The following is an 18,534-nucleotide window of genomic DNA, read 5'->3' as shown; positions in this document are numbered from 1 at the left end:
GATATGTAGTATTAGTTAGGAAGTAGAATATTCTTATGGAAACAGTAGGAATGTCTAGTCGAGGTATTACTAATATACACAATATTCTTTACTATGGCTATTGAGATTACCGTAATAATTACCATCATTCTGATATATAAGATTTCAGTACAAATAGTGCACAATAAATAACCTTTTATTGTGAATTGGAGATCTGAATTTCCACCTATAGAACTGGAACGACCCTAACTCCACTGCACGCCTCGAAAGCCATGGAAACCTCAAACTAACTCAACAAGTCACCAGACCAACTTACCCTCCACCTGGTAATCACGACATTGCAAGTCAAAATCACCACAAACATGACTCACATCTGGACTGACTATGCCATCACCCATTTCCAAATCAACATTGCTCACTAAACTAAACCCGCCACCATCAGACAGGCCAGGCGTAACTTGAGCAGACTCATGGAATCAAAACGGTCGCACATCCTGCGCACCAAGCATCCCAACTCCTATGGCAAAAGGGAGGAGCTTGTTGAGTCCTCTGTGATTCCCTCCCCTTGGGCCAAGATCAATATTAAAGGGGGACTGTTTGCCCCCTCCCAAGACTGTTAAGTCCATGGGATCCCCATAACCAGGGCTGAAATCACCATTAAAGGGGAGGGAAGTGCATGGCCCACCCTCCCCGAGCCTTAAAACTCCTCGGGACCCATTCACACGGGGTCTGGCTCACATGCTGAGGTTTTGGGAGACCACCTCCGCGACACAATAGTTTTACTGGCTGCAGGAGAGCGGGCAGGGAAAGTAAGTTAGCTTTCGTTTGGGCGTATATTTTCAAAACTCCTGTCAGGTGGGAGCTAACTTACATTCCTGTCCCACGCTCTTGCGGACAGGGAAACCCATATTACCCCTCCCAGTAGAAGCAAAGAAAAAGAGCTGCTCCCCTACCGGACGGGAGCAATGCTCGCTCCTTTAAAGTTGTCCTTAACTCCCGGGGACTGGGTCCTCAGGGCCTTACAGGCTCAGGGAGGGAAGACCCCACACACACCGCCACGCCAAACAATGTGTTTTTTGACTCCCAAGATCTGGCCTACCCAGGGGTCATATAAAAGTTTTTAAAAAATGGCAGCTGCCATTTCTTTTGCCATGATCCTGCGGGTGTCTTCTGGGATTCTGGAAAACCCTTCAATTGTTTTTATTTTCATTATGGCCCCCCGGATCGTCCCCAACTAGGGCTAGGGGAAGCAGGGTATTCATACTCTACCACCTTATGTCTTTTTCTATAAACAAACTCGGGACAAAGGATTAAGTCCCTGCGTCCTGTAATGACTGCCTGAAACATTTCTCTCATGTTGCAGGTCGACAATCAGTGTGCTGGCTACTGCAGGATCCTGACTTCTGCAGGACTGAGTTGGCACAAGGGGAAAAAAAAACATGTGCCAATCAGAAAGGTCTATTTTCTTTTATTTGGTTTGAGGGACTCTCGCAAGTGTCCCTTGAACTAAACTGTACAGATATCATCAAATATTTTTGTAGGTTAATATCTCAAAAATTACTGAATCGATTTACACCAAATCACAGAAAGCACATTTCTTAGACCAAGATTGAGCTTCCTCCCAAATTTGGTGTAATTCTGTTCAGCAGTTTTTTCTATAGCTCTGCCTAAACAGGGCTATGGAAAACGCATGGGTATTTTACATTTTGCCCCCCCCCCCCTTTTCTTAGCCCCGCATGATGGACCACCCTGAAACTTTCCATGCACAAATTAGGCAAAAAGAGAAACTTTTTGAAAACTTTCATGGAGAGTCTTCAAATGGTGCCAGAGTTATTAGCAAAAAACGGCATTTCCTATGGAACCTCTGACCAACTATAACTACCCAGTATGTAGTCATGTATATACACATACATACATATTTGTGTTTGTGTGTGTATAGATAGATAGATAGATAGATAGATAGATAGATAGATAGATAGATAGATAGATAGATAGATAGATAGATAGAATTGCTTTGCATTGAGCACTGATGTGCTCAGACTTCAGCAACTCCTCATGAGAGTTTTGTGTAGTAAGAGGTAATAAGATAATACACTTTTCAATAGGAATGGAGGCTGTTTCACTACTTTGTATAGAGTGTACAGGCTGGAAGCATTGCTTAACCTTTGTTGGGATTTCTACTTTTTGGGCATAAGTCAAATATAGAAACCTTTTGGGAGCTCCAAAGTCCAGTAAAATTGGTACTGGAATAGACGCACCCATACATATGCTATCATTGTGGGGATAAATAAATGGAGGTTCTTACTAGATTGGTGGCCCACATCTGCTAACTTGTGACCCTAATTTCATGAATGCCTATCTCCATGGTTTTCTCATCCTGAACTTCAGTTAGGTTGAGTACTGCGGCAGGAGTCTTTGGCTTGATCTACGCTTTAGTTGTACATTGCTTGAGAAAATGTCCACTCTTGTTGCAGTACAAGCAGAGTTTCAGGGTGTCTTACCTCCTCTTTTGACAAGGATCCTCTAATAGTCTCAATCTCTATGACGTTTTCTTTGTTGTGAACCTTTGGCTCCTCCATTTTTTCTATCTGGTTGTTATGACGTTGGATTCACCTTTTCCTTTTTCAGACTGATGTTCTGAAAGTCTGTGACTGAATTCCAAAACTAGGTCTGTCAGTTCTTAACAGTCTTCTGGTGGAGTCACCACTTGAGTGAGTAAATCCTTCAAATCACCCCTTAGGCCATGATAGAACACATGTGTGGCTTCCTGCCAATTAGTCTCCACTACCAAATGATCGAATGGCTTCAAATACGTAATTAGGTATTTCTTACTTTGCCTTAAGTTTAACAGTTCTCTATCTCCTGCTTGCATGAAAGTATACTTATCAAAAATGTTCTTAACCTTGGCCTTCAAAGCTGAAAAATTATATCATATTGGATTGTCCCTCTCTACCAAAGGAATCAAGTCTGCTGTTCTCCCCAGGTACGACAATACAAGTGCCACCTTAGATGGCTGATCAGGGAGGAGATCTGAGTGGCACATAAAATGTATCTGATGCTAAGTCATTAAGGCTGCAAATTTAGTGGCCACTCCATAAACTTTTTTTGGGGGCTGACAACGACACTCCATTGCTGGTGGAGTGACTACATGAACCACAGGTGGGTTGCCTAATGAAGGTGGTTTGTGTTGGAATTTAGAGGAGTAGGGAGGGAAGGTCTGGGAAAAGTAGGAATTGTAGTACTGAATGAGCCCGAAACTCCTGAGCAGTTGGAGTTCCCAATGAATCTATCCTCAGATGTGGCAACTGTGCTTGCATTCTATCTAACCTCTTGTTTAGGGTATGGGTCACTTCCTAGGATTGCGTGACAACCTGTTGTATGGCCCTACTATTGTCCTGTAGTCTTGTGATCATTGTCTGATAGATCTGTTAATATAATATCTGGACAATTCATGTTGCTCTGCTAAAACGAAATTCTGGGCTTATAATCCTGGCAAGGTCCACGGCACTAACTACTTTTCTTGTCTGAGGGAGCAACACATGTTCCACAGTCCTGGTCTGGACCCAGTGCCCCCATCAAGCTAGTTGTGACCTGCAAAGATACGCTAAGGCTCAACCCAACCCAGTAGGGGATAAGGTGTCTAGGAGGAGAGATAGATGAGACTGGTTCAGCAAAGGAGGGTGTCTTTCTTTGTTCCTTCATGTTAAAGCACATCTAGGGGGTCATTACAACCCTGGCGGGCGGTGTTAAAGGTGCGGCAATACCGCAAACAGGTCAGCGGACCAAAAAATGGAATTATGACCCTGGCGGAAACCGCCAACATAGACAGCCACTTTAACACACCGCCCGCCGCGGCGGTACAGACAAGCAGCGCGGCGGTCACCACCAACAGACAGGCGGAAGACAATGTACTGCCCATAATATCACAACCCTCCAATCCGCCACCTTTTCCGGGGCGGATTCACCGTGGATAAAAACACGGCGGGAACAGTTACTGCAATGGGAAAACGCTCACCTCAACACATCCCACGAGGAACGAGGACTCCATGGAGCCCGAATTACACATTCTTCCGGCCCTTGTATTCCTACTCATCTACGAAGACCAACAGCGTCGCGGCCGAAGACAACGGTGAGTACAGCACCTACGACATGGGGGAGAGGGAAGGCAAAAGTTAGGGGGACACCCACAAAACACTCCCACCCCCACCCTCACATATTACAACATACACACCAATGCATCCAAAAAAATCACAGTAACAACCCACAATCCCCCCGGAAGACAAAGCGAAATCTGTTCAAACATGTATACATGTCTGTCAAAAATATACAGATATACAAGAAAATCAGCCAGAAATATATACATTACGAAAAGTAGTGCAGATATGCACATAGCAATGTCCGTGCACCACTAGTCCAAAAATGCATGGGCGAGGCCCACAAAAGATACCTGTCCTCAATCGGAGAGAACACTGCTGGGGCATCAGATAGAAATACTACAGGCACCTCAGGGGGAAGGTTAAGGGGGGCACCTCAGCCAGATGACTGCAAAGCCAGATCCACGACGGGGCTCCATGCCCATTGATGTATCCTGGGGAGTGCAAAGCCACAGTCTCTCAAGTCTCTACAGTGGGTGGCTTGCCCACTGATCAATCCTGGGGAGTGCAAAGCCACAGTCTCTCAAGTCTCTAGAGTGGGTGGGTTGCCCACTGTACCATTCTGGGGAGTGCAAAGCCACAGTCTCACAAGTCTCTACAGTGGGTGGGTTGCCCACTATACCATCCTGGGGAGTGCAAAGCCACAGTCTCTCAAGTCTCTACAGTGAGTGGGTTGCCCACTGTACCATCCTGGGGAGTGCAAAGCCACAGTCTCTCAAGTCTCTAGAGTGGGTGGGTTGCCCACTGTACCATTCTGGGGAGTGCAAAGCCACAGTCTCACAAGTCTCTACAGTGGGTGGGTTGCCCACTATACCATCCTGGGGAGTGCAAAGCCACAGTCTCTCAAGTCTCTACAGTGAGTGGGTTGCCCACTGTACCATCCTGGGGAGTGCAAAGCCACAGTCTCACAAGTCTCTACAGTGGGTGGGTTGCCCACTGTACCATCCAGGGGAGTGCAAAGCCACAGTCTCTCAAGTCTCCACAATGGGTGGTTTGCCCACTGCCATATCCTGGGGAGTGCAAAGCCACAGTCTCTCAAGTAGATAACATCCGCCAGTGGCTCTGGAGTGGGACTGGTGGCCAGACTGGATCAGTCTCCCCGTGAAAGTTCCTGTCCCGTCATTGTCCCAGATGCACATGGGATAAGGATGCTTGATGTGGCGGTCTTTACTTTCTTAGCCAGTGCATGCCCTGTTCAGCGGTGCTTTGCCATGGCGGTGCTTGCCCTGTTCAGCGGTGCTTTGCCATGGCGGTGCTTGCCCTGTTCAGCGGTGCTTTGCCATGGCGGTGTCTGGACTGTTCAGCGGTGCTTTGCCATGGCGGTGTCTGGACTGTTCAGCGGTGCTTTGCCATGGCGGTCTCTGGAATGGGCATTGGTGTGTGGCATGACGATCCCTAGACTGGGCATTGGTGTGTGGCATGACGTTCCATGGACTGGGCATTGGTGTGTGGCATGACGATACCCAGACTGGGCATTGGTGTGTGGCATGACGTTCCCTCATAGCGCACCGGGGCTGTGGCAGCCGGGTCCCTCCTGGGCACTGACTCTGGCGGTTGTCTCCTGACCAGTGACGATACTTGGGCCCTCCTGGGCACTGACTCCGGCGGTGGTCTCCTGGCCAGTGACGATACTTGGGCCCTCCTGGGCACTGACTCCGGCGGTGGTCTCCTGACCAGTGACGATACTTGGGCCCTCCTGGGCACTGACTCCGGCGGTGGTCTCCTGACCAGTGACGATACTGGGCCCTCCTGGGCAATGACTCCAGCGGTGGCGGTGGTCTCCAAACCAGTGACGATACTTGGGCTCTCCTGGACAATGACTCCGATGGTGGCGGTGGTCTCCTGACCAGTGACAACGGTGCTGGCGGTGGCGTCTTGACCGCCAGGAATTATGCCGCCCTTCTCCACCGTGAGACTCGCAACAGGCTGGGCAGACTTCCTCTGGCCCTTCCCCACCTTTGGTGGAGTCACAGCTGACTCTCCAATCCCCTTGGGACCCCTGTGAGTTGTTTTCCCACCAGGAGTCTTCACACGGTCCCGTTGTCCAATTTCCAATTTCAGAGCCTTTACAGGGGGTGGGCTGCCAGTGCCTTGGCTCCGAGTCATACTGCCTGCCCTGGTAGCCGGTGCACTCCACATACCTTGAACAGGCACCACTGGTATTGGAGGCTTTTTGGCTGAGGCGCTACGACGGGACTGATGAATTGGAGGGGGGGGGGGCAAAAAGGTTAACTTTACACAGGGACAGTTTCTGACGAACACTGGGATGGGTAGTTGGAGGGGGTCTGGGAGTGGAGGAAGAGGAGGTGGTTGTAGGAGGTGTCACTTTAGGTGTTTTGGGTGCAGGTGCATGTACTGGAGGCTGTTGTGAGGTGGATGGATGTTGGGTGTGTGGGTGGCCGCGTTTGTGTACTTTGGGAGGGGCGTCACAGACACACTGGGAGAAGACACAGGGGACGTGTAAATGACAGTGGAGGTGGTGAGTGCAGGTGAGCGGCTTGTGGTGCTGGGTGTCCTGGTGCGATTCCTGGTGCCTGTAGATGTGGTGCATGCAGGTGTGTGTGTAGACGAGACTGGGAGGGAGGAGGGAGAAGAGGAGGAGGGGGACACAGTGGAGGCAGTGGATGTTGCGGTGTCTGTATGTGGGTGAGGCTTGCTTGAGTGCCTGTGGGTTGTGTGGTGCCTATGTTTGCTTGAGCTACTTGTGTGTGCTGACTTGTGTGAATGCTGGTCTGTAGGTGTGCTTGGGATGGGCTGGGGTACAGGGGATTGGGTCTGGGTGGAGGAGGTTGGAGGGGGGAGGCTAGACACAGGGACAATGGCTGCCATCAGTGCTGAGGCCAGAGATTGCAGGGTTCGCTGAAGGACAGCCTGACCAGAATGAATGCCCTCCAGGAATGCATTACCGTGTTGCAACTCTCGTTCTACACCCTGTATGGCATTCACAATGGTAGATTGCCCAACAGTGAGTGACCTGAGGAGGTCAATGGCCTCCTCACTGAGGGCAGCAGGGGTGACTGGGGCAGGGCCTGAGGTGCCTGGGGTGAAGGTGATGCCCACCCTCCTGGGTGAGCGGGCACGGGGCGAATGCTGAGGGGCTGCTGGGAGGGCGGTGCTGGTAGGGGAGGTGGCGGCTGTACCTGTAGAAGTGGGGCGCACAGATGGTGCCGCCACCACAAGGGAGCCCCCATCAGCGGACGAGTCCGTGTCGCTGCTTGGTGATCCGGTGGCCGACGTGAAGCTCCCCTCGCCCTCCGTCCCACTGGTGCATTCTGAGTCCGTGGTGTGGCCCTCCATGGCCATGTGGGATGCAGCTCCCTCGTGCTCCGATGCCACTGTACCTCCGCCTGATGATGCTGATGCACAAAAGAACAGGGAGAGCACAAAAAGGGGGGGGAAAGACAGAAGAAGAACAGGTTGAGTGCATGGTATACCGCTACCGTTGGCGGACAAGACAGACACAGCAGCCCCCATGCATTACGCCGTGCTCCTGGCCTCTGCATATGCAATTCCTGGGATATGGCCTATATCGCTATGGTGGACATCTGCACACATGGATGCCACAGGGGCAACTATACCTGTACTTGGCAATGTACTGAGGTGGGGTAGAATGCCACATGGGTTGCATTACAGAGGGGCCTAGTCTACGCATTTCTGGTTGGCCTAGGTACACCCACAGCCCTCCTCCCCCACCCAGACTCCTCTACTGCGCGCAAAGTCTGTAGAATCAGGTTGTACTCACCCCCTTGTGTCTGCTGTGATGCCCTCAAGCGCCCATCCAACTCCGGGTAGGCCACTGCCAGGATCCGGAACATCAGGGGGGTCATAGTGCGACGGGCACCCCTCCCACGTTGGGAGGCCATCCCCAGCTGAGCCTCCTCCGTCTTCTTGCTGCAGCGGCGAATGTCCTCTCATCTTTTACGGCAGTGGGTGCCCCGTCTCTGGTGGGCCCCCAGGGTCCGGACGTCCTTGGCGATGGCACGCCAAATGTCCCTCTTCTGGTGGGCGCTGACCTACATGACATGCACAAGGGAAGAAGAGAAGTCATTACCAACTGCACCGTCGATGTGAGTGGCCCCCCCCTCCCTACTATAGCCATGTGGCCCATTCACTGACATGCATTAATGTTCCCTGAACTCTGCCCCCTTCCCTGTTCCACCCAGCCCTCTCCACCCAGGCCTAGCCCATACAATGTGCTCCCTGTGTACTAACCTGTTGGTCTGGAGGACCGTAGAGTAGCGTGTACTGGGGGAGGACCCCGTCTACCAGTTTCTCCAACTCCTGAGCAGTGAGGGCAGGGGCCCTTTCCCCAGACGCAGCAGCCATTGTCTCTTCCGGACCGAGGTCACAGCAGCACTGCAGTGTAGGTCCTCTCCTGTCGAAGGTCACGTATCTAGTGATTGAACAGATAGAAAATGGCGGTGACGTCCGCAGCGGTTACGTCCGCGGCGGTGCATATCATCACCGCCGGCGCACCTGGTCATTGGCTCCTGGGACTCATAGGGTTCTATGTGAACCAATGCAGCATTGCGCCGCGGTCTACGACCGCCTACCGCGACGGTGTGCAATGCCAGCGCAGTTACCCCACAATCCCATTGTCCCAGTGTAGAGGTCAGGCAGCCGCCATTTCAGGGGCCCACATGGCTTCTTTTAATTCTGTGTCACACATAGCTAGGCCTACACTCAACACACATACAGGAAGGGTTTTGTGTGTGGTGTCGTGTTCTGTGTAACTGTGGGTACATACCTGGATGAAAATTGACTTTATCGTCGCTCTTGTCCTTCGTAGGCGCCGTCAGCTGGGACATGTGAGAAGATGGCGGAATCCTCCGGTGTACCGACCGCTGGTGGACCTGTTGACAATGGAAGAGCGACATGTCATTGTCACCTACAGGTTTGACCGTGCCACAATCCACGAACTATGTACCCAGTTGGAGCCAGACCTGATGTCACCAATCCGCCATCCCAGAGGATTCCCCCCTGACGTGCAGGTGCTGTCAGTGTTCCATTTCCTTGCAAGTGGCTCTTTTCAGACAACAGTGGCCATGGCATCAGGGATGTCCCAGCCTATGTTTTCCAACATCTTGTCCAGAGTGTTGTCTGCCCTGCTGAAACACGTAAGGAGATACATCATTTTCCCTGAGGTGGAGGATTTGCCTACAGTTAAAGGTGACTTCTATGCCCTTTGACATATCCCCAACGTCATAGGTGCCGTTGATGGGACCCATGTAGCTCTGGTCCCCCCCCACAGGAGTGAACAGGTGTACAGAAACAGGAAGAGTTATCATTCTATGAATGTACAGATGGTCTGTTTGGCAGACCAGTACATCTCCCAGGTTAATGCTATGTTCCCTGGCTCTGTGCATGACGCCTACATCCTGCGGAATAGCAGCATCCCTGATATGATGGGTCAACTCCAGAGGCACCGTGTATGGCTATTAGGGGACTCTGGTTACCCCAACCTTTCCTGGCTACTGACCCCAGTGAGGAATCCCAGGACCAGGGCAGAGAAACACTACAATGAGGCCCATGGGCGGACTAGGGGGGTGATCAAACGCACCTTCGGCTTCCTTAAGGCCAGGTTCAGGTGCCTCCATATGACAGGTGGTTCCCTATTCTACTCACCGAAGAAGGTGTGCCAGATCATCATCACCTGCTCGATGCTTCATAATTTTGCTGTACAACGCCAGGTGCCTTTTCTGCAGGAGGATGGTCCAGATGACGGTGTTGCGGCAGCTGTGGAGCCTGTGGAGCCTGGGGACAGTGATGAGGAGGAAGCTGAGGAAGAAGACAACGACAACAGCGAGTCAGTCATACAGCAATATTTCCAGTGACACACAGGTGAGAAAATGTTCAGATTTTACAGTACATTCACTGTCACACGTCTTCCTCTATCCTGTGTGTAATTACTTTGAATTATTTGGTAATTGAGTTGTTTCTTTCCATTACGGTTTCACAGGTGTGGTTACCAACATGTGTCATCTACTTGCATCCTTCAAGGACTTTTGATGTGTGACATTGGTATGTTGCTTTTACATCTCACAACGCATTTTCACACTGTCATTGATATTACATTTTAACAAATCATAGACTGACTCCAGATTGTTTTGTGTTTCAAGGGTGTTTATTGCAGTGCTCAGAATTGGGAGGGGGTTGTTAAATGGTGATGGGTAATGGCGGAGGAATGTCCATGGCAGAGTCCAGTCTATTAGTCTCACAGCTGCACTGCCATCTGGGCATAGGAAGAGGAGCTGGGGCAGTTCAAGTATGGACAGGGTAACAAAGTGGGGCAGTGGGGGGACAAACAGGGTGGTCTCATTTCCTGGCGGGGGTCTTGCCATCTTGCTCTGTCCTGTTCCTGGATCTCAGGGACCGATTGCGGGGTGGTTGTCCGTCTGCAGGGGGTGGGGTGCTGGTGTGGTGGTCCTGTGGCGGGGCGTCCTGTCCACTAGCACCGGCGGAGATGGTGGGCAGTTCATCGTCCATGCTAGTGTCAGGGGCCCCTTGGAGTGCCACGGTGTCCCTCAGTGTCTGCTGTATGTACTTCAGCACCCCTACGATGGTGCCCAGGGCGGAGCTGATGGTCCTGAGCTCCTGCCTGAACCCCAAATACTGGTCCTCCTGCAGGCGCTGGGTCTCCTGAAACTTGACCAGGACCGTGGCCATCGTCTCCTGGGAGTGGTGGTATGCTCCCATGATGGAGGTGAGGGCCTCGTGGAGAGTGGGTTCCCTTGGCCTGTCGGCCCCCTGTCGCACAGCAGCCCTCCCAGTTCCCCTGTGTTCCTGTGCCTCCGTCCCCTGGACCGTGTGCCCACTACCACTGCCCCCAGATCCCTGTTGATGTTGGGGTGGTGGGTTAGCCTGGGTTCCCTGTAGTGGTGGACACACCGCTGATTGACCTGTCCTGGGTAGGGAGGTTTGGGCCCGCTGTGCTGGTGTTACCAGAGGGTGGAAGGTCAGTGTTGGGCTGTGCCTGTGCGAGGGGAACCAACTGTCCCGAGGCCTACGATGGTCCGGCCTGGTCATCAGGCTCCAGTAGGGCAGAGCTGCTATCGTCACTGTGGGCCTCTTCTGGGGGTGGAGTGGTGTTGTCTGGACGCTCTGGTGTGGTGACGGTCCTTCGTGTTCCTGCAGGGGCATAAGAGCATGATTATTGCATGTGTGTGTGTCATGGTGTGCAATGGGTGGGTGACCGTGTACCCCAGTGCTAGCATTCCTGTGTGGGGGCTTGTGTGATGATGGTTAGGGGGTTGTTCTGGGTATGTGCTGTGGGCATGCTTAGGTGATAGGTGTCCATGCATCGTTGTGTCATGCAGGGCTTGGTGTTGGGATGTGTAGTTTGTGTTATTAGTACATTAGTGAGGATTTGGGGTGATAGGGGAGGGTGTGAGGGTGGGGGTGTGTGATAGCATGCAGGTAGGGTGGGGCATATGTTAGTTAAGATTTGACTTACCAGTGTCCCATCATCCACGACTCCTCCGAGGCCCTCTGGATGCATGATGGTCAAGACTTGCTCCTCCCATGTTGTTAGTTGTGGGGGAGGAGGTGGGGGTCCGCCGCCAGTCCGCTGAACCGCGATGTTGTGCCTGGAGACCGTTGAATGCACCTTACCCTGTAAGTCGTTCCACCTCATCCTGATGTCCTCCCTATTTCTTGGGTGCTGTCCCACAGCGTTGACCCTGCCCACTATTCTTCGCCATAGCTCCATCTTCCTGGCTATTGATGTGTGCTGTACCTGTGAGCCAAATAGCTGTGGCTCTACCCTGACAATTTCCTCCACCATGACCCGGAGCTCCTCCTCGGAAAAGCGGGGGTGTCTTTGGCGTTCCATGGGGTGGTGTGTGTGATGTGTGGGGCGGTGTGAGTGTTGATGTGTGTGGTGATGTGGTGAGGTGATGTGGTGATGTGTCGTGGTGTGTGGTGTTTTGTGCGTGGATGTTGTGTTGGTGTTGTGTGCCTCTGCATGGTGGGATTGGCTGATCTGTGCTGTGTCTCTGGCCTTCGTGATAGATTTTTTGTGGTAGGGGTTTGTGGGTGATGTGGGTGTGTGTTTTATATTGCGTTGGGTGTGTGGGAGTGTTGTTTGTATGTGTGTCAGGTATGTGTATTTCGAATTGTCCAATGTGGCGGACTTGGCACTATAACATCAGTTGTGATATGCCTGAAGTATTGTAACAGGTAAATGAATAACACGGAGCTTTATATGCTGTTTATTTAGGAATGAAGCTGATAGGTATAATAGATATCATAGATATGGTAGCTAAAACAGTTCTTGCTAATATCAAAAGTGATGCAACACTATTGGCCACTCACTAAAAGTATGCTGTAATGTCACAGGAAAAGAAAATATAATACCTCACATTTATACCGCCAGTGGAAGAAATATTTTAAAGTTGAAGCAACAAAGACCACAGTTAAAGCCTAGGGTAGAAATTAAAATATGAATAAGGAAATGAAGCCAGAACCATGATGATCTAAAGTGAGTAGTATGAAGGTCCAGAGTGGCTTAAAAAGGAAACCACAATGTTGTCAGTAAGTCAAAGAGCAGGGAGGATATAACCTAAGTGATCGTAGTAAAGTAAGAGTTCAACAAAGGTACCAATTTTTCCCCAGAACCCGACAAGGGACACAACTATCATAAGGGAAAAGGGGAGGCAGGGATTGGGACCACAAAGCAATCTTTTCAGAAGAAAATAGTAGTCATGGTTAAGCAGCAGGATGCCTCACAGAATGAGAGTTCTGCTGACAAATGGATCATGAGAAATGTCCACCCTGGACAGCGTGGCAGAAATATCTATATCCCACATAAAATTCAAACCCTACTTCATCATGGAGAAGACTAATGATTATATACAAATAGAGACATCTGATGGGCATCTGAATGAACTTGAATTTAGTTTGAAAAGTCCAGATTCATATTGTAGGGGATATTGAATGAAAGGTCTCAATGATTTGCTGGACTCAATCGACTGAACCCCCTCCCCCACAAGTTATAATTATAACTCCATTAGGAGCATTCTCTTTGCTAGTGCTTTCGCTGAGTAAAGACAGGCATGTTGCAAAATGGCCATTATTATTAGTGCTCGTATTATACCAAAACTAAGTAACATAAGATAAAGGTGCAAAGCCACATGTGGTTCTTTTAAGGGAAGGCTGGAGGTACAGAAACAGTATCATATAAAGTCACAGATTCTAAAAGATTTAGGTGGTCATTACAACCCTGGCGGACGGTGTTAAAGCGGCAGTAAGACCGCCAACAAGCCGGCGGTAAAAAATTTTGAATTACAACTGTGGGGGAAACCGCCAACAAAGACAGCCACTTTAACACTCCGACCACCACGGCGGTACAGACAAACAGCGAGGAAGTCACCGCCAACAGACAGGCGGGAGACAATGTACCGCCCACACTATTGTGACAGGCCAATCCGCCACCTTTTCCGGGGCGGATTCACCGCGGATAAAAACACAGCGGAAACAGGCATTTCGAAGGAAAAACGCCCACCTCTACACACTCCACAAGGAAGGAGGACACCATGGAGCCGGAACTTCATATTCTCCCTGCGCCAGTCTTCCTGCTCTTCTACCAGGAGCACCAACGCCGGCAGCGAAGACCACGGTGAGTACTGCACCTATGAGATAGGGGAGGGAGGAGGGAAAAAACAGGGACACACACACGCAACACCCCAACCCCCATTCCCCACCCTCACCCACTACAACACACACACCAGTGCATATCTATACATTACAGTAACACCCCCCAACCCCTCCAGAAGAATGCAAAGACAAAAGGAAATGAGTGTAACTATTGTAATATATCAAAAATCAGTAAGCAAAAAAAAAAATATATATATATACACTATTAACAAAATATACACCACGATTAGTAGTCCAGGTATTGCACCATTCACAGTCTGTGGACCACTGGGCCCAAAATGCATGGGCGAGGCGCACACAAGATACCCGAACATGACGGAGAGAACACTGTAGGGGCATCAGATAGAAATACAACAGGCACCTCAGGGGGAAGGGAAAGGGGGGCACCTCAGCCGGATGAGTGCACGATGCCAGATCCACGAGGGGGCTCCATGACCATTGATGTATCCTGGGGAGTGCAAAGCCACAGTCTCTCAAGTCTCACAAGTAGGTGGCTTGCCCACTGTTCCATCCTGGGGAGTGCAAAGCCACAGTCTCTCAAGTCTCTACAGTGGGTGGCTTGCCCACTGTTCCATCCTGGGGAGTGCAAAGCCACAGTCTCTCAAGTCTCTACAGTGGGTGGGTTGCCCACTGTTCCATCCTGGGGAGTGCAAAGCCACAGTCTCTCAAGTCTCACAAGTGGGTGGCTTGCCCACTGTTCAATCCTGGGGAGTGCAAAGCCACAGTCTCTCAAGTCTCACAAGTGGGTGGCTTGCCCACTGTTCAATCCTGGGGAGTGCAAAGCCTCAGTCTCTGAAGTCCCTACAGTGGGTGGTTTGCCCACTGCTGCATCCTGGGGAGTGCAAAGCCACAGTCTCTCAAGTTCCTACAGTGGGTGGGTTGCCACTGTTCCATCCTGGGGAGTGCAAAACCACAGTCTTGCAAGTCTCACAAGTGGGTGACCTGCCCACTGTTCAAACCTGGGCAGTGCAAAGCCACAGTCTCTCAAGTTCCTACAGTGGGTGGATTGCCCACTGTACCATCCTGGGGAGTGCAAAGCCACAGTCTCTCAAGTGGATGCATGTCTCCACTGGTTCTGGAGGGGGACTGGTGCCCGGAGTGCTTCATCCTGTGCAGGACAGAGGTAGTGGATGCTGTTCTCCACTGGTTCTGAGGGGGACTGGTGCCCAGAGTGCTTTATCCTGTGCAGGACAGAGGTAGTGGATGCTGTTCTCCACTGGTTCTGGAGGGGGACTGGTGCCCAGAGTGCTTCATCCTGCCAAGGACAGAGGTAGTGGATCCTGTTCTCCACTGGTTCTGGAGGGGGACTGGTGCCCAGAGTGCTTCATCCTGTGCAGGACAGAGGTAGTGGATGCTGTTCTCCACTGATTCTGGAGGGGGACTGGTGCCCAGAGTGCATCACTCACCCCGTGATGGTCCCAGTTGCGTCACTGCCCCTGCCGCTCATGGGCGGTCCTTGAGTTGGCGGGTCTTGCCCTGTTCAGCGGTGCTTGCCTTAGCAGTCTCTGCCCTGTTCAGCGGTGCTTGCCTTGGCGGTCTTTGCCCTGTTCAGCCGTGCTTGCCCTGTTCAGCGGTGCTTGCCTTGGCGGTCTCTGCCCTGTTCAGCGGTGCTTGCCCTGTTCAGCGGTACTTGCCTTGGCGGTCTTTGACCTGTTAAGCGGTGCTTGCCCTGTTCAGCGGTGCTTGCCTTGGCGGTCGCTGCCCTGTTCAGCGGTGCTTGCCCTGTTCAGTGGTGCTTGCCTTGGCAGTCTCTGCCCTGTTCAGCGGTGCTTGCCTTGGCGGTCTTTGCCCTGTTCAGCGGTGCTTGCCCTGTTCAGCGGTGCTTGCCTTGGCGGTCTTTGCCCTGTTCAGCGGTGCTTGCCCTGTTCAGCGGTACTTGCCTTGGCGGTCTTTGACCTGTTAAGCGGTGCTTGCCCTGTTCAGCGGTGCTTGCCTTGGCAGTCTTTGCCCTGTTCAGCGGTGCTTGCCCTGTTCAGCGGTGCTTGCCCTGGCGGTCCGTCATTGCCCAGCTGGGCTGTGGCTGGCGGTCCTTCATTGGTCAGCTGGGCTGTGGCTTGCGGGGCCCTCCTGGGCAGCTGGGCTGTGGCTGGTGGGCCCTCCTGGGCAGCTGGGCTGTGGCTGGCGGGGCCCTCCTGGGCAGCTGGGCTGTGGCTGGCGGGGCCCTCCTGGGCAGCTGGGCCGTGGCTGGCGGTGGCCTCCTGGGCAGCGACGATGGGGCTGGCGGGGGCCTCCTGGGCTGCGACGATGGGGCTAGCGGTGGCCTCCTGGGCAGCGACAATGGGGCTGGCGGGGCCCTCCTGGCCAGCGGGGATGATGGCGGTCTTCTCCGCCGTGCTGCTCCTCTCAGACTTTGCAGGTTTCTTCTGCCCCTTCCCCACCTTGGGAGGAGTCACAGCTGAGTCCACACTCCCCCCGGGACCCCTGTGAGCGGCTTGGCTGGCTGGAGTCTTCCCCCTCTCCCGCCGGGCACTGGCCAACTTCTGGTGCTTCACAGGGGGGGGGGACTGGCTGTGCTATGGCTCCGTGACAGACTGGCTGGCCTGGTGGCTGGTGCACTCCACATACCTGTGACAACAGGCACCACTGGTCCTGGAGATTTTGTGTCTGAGGTGCTAGTACGGGACCTATGACTTGGACGGTGGGTGGTGGGAAATAGGTTAAGGGTGGACAGGAAAAGTTGTTTGGAGACACTGGGACGCATAGCTGGAGGGGGTTTGGGAGTGGAGGAAGAGGTGGTGGTTGTAGGAGGTGTACATTTTGTGGATTTAGGTGCAGGTGCATGCGCTGGAGGCTGTTGGGAGGTGGATGTATTTTGGGTGGGTGTGTGCCTGCGTTTCTGTATCTTAAGAGGGGGTGTCACAGACACTCTGGGAGAGGACACAGGGGACGTGTAAATGGTAGCGGGGGTGGTGACTGCACGTAAGCGGGGTGTGGTGGTGGGTGTGCTGGTGCGGGACGTAGTGGCTATAGTGGTAGTGCATTCAGGTGTGAGTGTAGACGAGAGTGGGAAGGAGGAGGGAGACGAGCAGGAGGTGGCACAGTGAAGGCAGTGGATGTTGGTGTGTCTGTATGTGTGTGATGCTTGCGTGAGTGCCTGTGGGATGTGTGGTGCTTATGTTTGCCTGAGCTTCCCTTGTGTGGTGAGGTGTGTGCAGGCTGGTCTGATGGTGTGCTTGGGATAGGCAGAGGTACAGGGGATTGGGTCTGGGTGGAGGAAGTTGGAGGGGGGAGCCTAGACACAGGGACAATGGCTGCCATCAGTGCTGAGGCCAGAGTTTGAAAGGTTCGATGAAGGGCAGCCTGACCAGAATGAATGCCCTCCAGGAATGCATTGGTTTGTTGCAACTCCCTTTCTACACCCTGGATGGCATTCAAAATGGTAGACTGCCCAACAGTGTGGGACCTGAGGAGGACAATGGCCTCCTCACTGAGGGCAACAGAGGTGACAGGGGCAGGGGCTGAGGTGCCTGGGGCGAAGGTGATGCCCACCCTCCTGGGTGAGCGGGCCCCGGGCGAAGGCTGAGGGGCTGCTGGGAGGGCGGTGCTGGTAGAGGGGGTGGCGGCTGTAGAAGTGGGGGGCACAGATGTTGCTGCCACCACAAGGGAGCTCCCATCGGAGGATGAGTCCGTGCCGCTGGTTGCAGATCCTGTGACCGCTGTGCTGCTCCCGTCACCCTCTGTCCACTGGTGTATTCAGAGTCCGTAGTGTGGGCCTCCGTGCCCATGTGGGATGCAGCTCCCTCGTGCTCCGGTGCCACTGCTCCTCCGCCTGATGATGCTAATGCATACAAGAACAGGGAGACCGCTAAAAAAGGGGGGGGGGCAGAAGAAAGACGTGCATGGCTTACAGCTACCGTTGGCGGACAAGACAGACACAGCAGCCCCCTGCACTACATAGCGCTGTTGGGCTCTACAGTGCAATTCCCTGGAAATGGCCTACAAGGCTATGGACGACATCTGCACACATAGATGACACAGGTGCATGAATAGCTGTACTTGGCACTCTACAGAGGTGGGGTGGGGGGCCACAGGGCCATGCCTTACGAAGGGGCCTAGCCTACGGAAGTCACCCTGGCCTAGGGAAACCCACAGCTCTCCTCCCCCACCCAGACCCCTCCACTGCACGCAAAGTCAGCAGAATGAGAGTGTACTCACCCCCTTGTGTCTGCTGTGATGCCCTCAAGCGCCCATCCAACTCAGGTTAGGCCACCGCCAGGATCCGGAACATCAGGGGGGTCATGGTTTGATGGGCACCCCTCCCACGTTGGGAGGCCATCCCCAGCTGAGCCCCCGCCGTCTTCTTGCTCTAGCGGCGAATGTCCTCCCATCTCTTCCGGCAGTGGGTGCTCCATCTGTGGTGGACCCCCAGGGTCCGGACGCCCTTGGCAATGGCACGCCAAATATCCTTCTCCTGGTGGGCGCTGACCTACATGAAATGTACAGGGGAAGAAGAGAAGTCATTACCAACTGCACCGTCAAAGTGAGTGGCCCCCATCCCTACCCTTGCCATGTGGCACATGCACCCACCGTCTTTCATGCACGCAGAACTCTGCCCCCTTCCTACTTACAACCAGCCCTCTCCACACAGGCATAGCCCATACAACATGCTCCCTGTGTACTTACCTGTTGGTCTGGAGGACCACAGAGTAGCGTGTACTGGGGAGGACCCCGTCGACGAGCTTCTCCAACTCCTCCGATGTGAAGGCAGGGGCCCTTTCCCCAGACGAACGAGCCATTGTCTCTTCCA

This window comes from Pleurodeles waltl, chromosome 2_2, assembly GCF_031143425.1.
Source record: "Pleurodeles waltl isolate 20211129_DDA chromosome 2_2, aPleWal1.hap1.20221129, whole genome shotgun sequence".
In the NCBI taxonomy this organism is placed as follows: domain Eukaryota; kingdom Metazoa; phylum Chordata; class Amphibia; order Caudata; family Salamandridae; genus Pleurodeles; species Pleurodeles waltl.
The sequence above is the reverse complement of the archived record's forward strand: the minus strand, read 5'-3'. Positions refer to the sequence as shown.